Below are 2,500 nucleotides of genomic sequence, written 5' to 3' on the forward strand. Positions count from 1 at the left end.
AGAGAATCCAGTACTTCTCGGTCGTGAATATCAGAATAGGGCGAACCACCCCGTGGATATCTTTGCTTCGGAACAAAACAATTAGAATTAGGCTCGGTCAACTGGAATGTGTATTATCCATATAGGGGATCCTCCAGTTGAGAGGGAGGATCCATCGACCTGAGACGAAGAGAAAGGTCTATCTATTTTATTTAGTTATTCAGTTAAACCAATGATTCGTTATTGGAGCAGATAGCAACAACCATTTCATCCGACATGCGTATTTTTGATTTTCCAATGGATTTACATCTTTCATTAATGGAAATTTTTTGATGTAGTGAGTAATAGCTCTGGTTGTTCGCTGTTCAAGAATTCTTGTTTCGGCAGTTCATACCATCCATACATAGTGTTTTGATCTAAGATTTCAATTCTTCCATGTTTCAGCAGTAGCATATTGTTCCATGGAGCTAAGGTCCAAAATATGGAAGAAACATGTGTTTCCACAACTCTACCACCCAGTCAATTCCGTTCCACTTAATCCCCTATTTCATGGCCACATATCTTTCCGGCTAAGTAATGGGAAACCTTTCTCCTCTTACATGAATACAATTTTCATTTCATCCGGGAAAATCCATCTTTTTCTAAACAATGTCTTTGTCATTTGATCCAATAGCCTTCCGTTAGATAGGAACAGATTTGATAAATACTGATAACTCTCGGATGGAGTATTAGAACGGAAAAATCCATTAGATAATGAACTATTGGTTCTAAGCAATCTCTGGCGATGAATCAAGACTTCGAAGTGCTTTTCTTGCCTATTCTTGATAAACCAGTTTTCATACATAGATGTAAGAGGATGATATTTTCTGGAAATTTTGACAGTAAAAGTCAACAACCCCTTTAACATCTCTTTATCTGCAAAGAATTCTCGGTGTGAAAACACAGACTGATCTTTGAATAGGAAAAAGAGTGGATCCGCAGGGTCCCAAATGAATTGGCTTATTTGAAAAAAGTCTTGTTCATTGGAAGATCTATATCGTGCCTGGTACTGCATGGTTCCACTCTGCAAGAACTCCGAATCATTCTCTTGAAGCTCATCCTCTTCATCATAAATGTGAAGCTCATCCTCTTCATCATAAATGTGAAGCTCATCCTCTTCATCATAAAAGATCCGCTTGTCCCGAAATGACCCGGCCCAATAGGGAAATCCCAATTCATTGTGCCTTTCGATACAATCAAATAGAAAGCCCCAAGGGTGCCATATTCTAGGAGCCCAAACTATGTGATTGAATAAATCCTTCACTATCTGTTGCGGGTCGAGTACTTCTTCTTCTCCTTCTTCTACTTCTTCAAACTCCAAAAACTCCGGTTCGTCTTTTTCATAGAGAAATCTCTGATCAACGATAGAAGATAATCCATTTTGCATCATATATAAGGGATTCCCCGGTTCGGACCGAAGAAGCGATGTCACTCGATCATTATCAAACCGACCGCAATCTTTTTCTGTCCGTGAGGATCCCACCAGAGCGCCTTCTACTTCTAATAGGCCATGAACTAGATCAGAATCATTCTCAACGAACCCAGAAGAAGTGATCCCACTTTTTTCATCGGATCCGGGTGGAGACCAAAGGTCTTGAGCGACCGATCCGGCAGAACAACTCAAAAGATAAAGAAGTATCGTTAATTTCTTCATGCTCGTTCCAAGCTCGAAGTACCATTTGTACAAATAAGGATCCCCTTCGTTACCTGATTTCCTCTTTATATAGATAGATATAGGATCTATGGGGCAATTACTTAGAAGTACATTTTGTACAAGAGCCCTTCCTATCTGATAGAAAATGATCCCATGATCCTGAACCGGTCTTACCCGGGATCGCAAAGCCCAAGTTTGTCTATGAAGAGCAAATCTAAGTGTATTAGTGTCTAGAATTGATTTCTTCTGTGTAATACTAATCGATAGGGCCTCATTGGTAAGTGCTACAAGATCTCGTGCATTGGAACCCACGTTTGTGGACCCGAATCCATTAGTATGGAACATTTTCTTTTCCAAGTGAAATCCCTTAGTATATGAAAGAGTGAAAAAGTGCTTTGGTCGTTGTGGAATAAGAAGCCTTCGTATCTTAATACATGTATTTAATCTATTCGGGGCTATTAGAGCGGGATCCACTTTTCGGGGAATATGAGTCGAAGCAATAACAAGAATATTTCTAGTGGAACATCTTTCACAATCCTTGGAGAGATAGTTCACTAATAGACCGAGGGATAAGTCATTCGCCTCATTCATATCCAGATCATGAATGTTTGGAATCCATATTATGCAAGGAGACATTGCTTTTGCTAGTTCGAATTGAAGGGTGATATAAAATCGGTCTATTTCCGACATCATATCCATAATATCGATATCTAGAAACCCCAGCTCCGTATCAAGGTCACAATCGATATCGTCACTATCATCAATAGCGTCACTATCATCAATAACGTCACTAGCATCAATATCGTCACTAGCATCAATATCGTCACT

Source organism: Durio zibethinus, unplaced genomic scaffold, assembly GCF_047325235.1.
Source record: "Durio zibethinus cultivar Kanyao isolate XHJ-2024 unplaced genomic scaffold, ASM4732523v1 HiC_scaffold_3, whole genome shotgun sequence".
Lineage (NCBI taxonomy): Eukaryota > Viridiplantae > Streptophyta > Magnoliopsida > Malvales > Malvaceae > Durio > Durio zibethinus.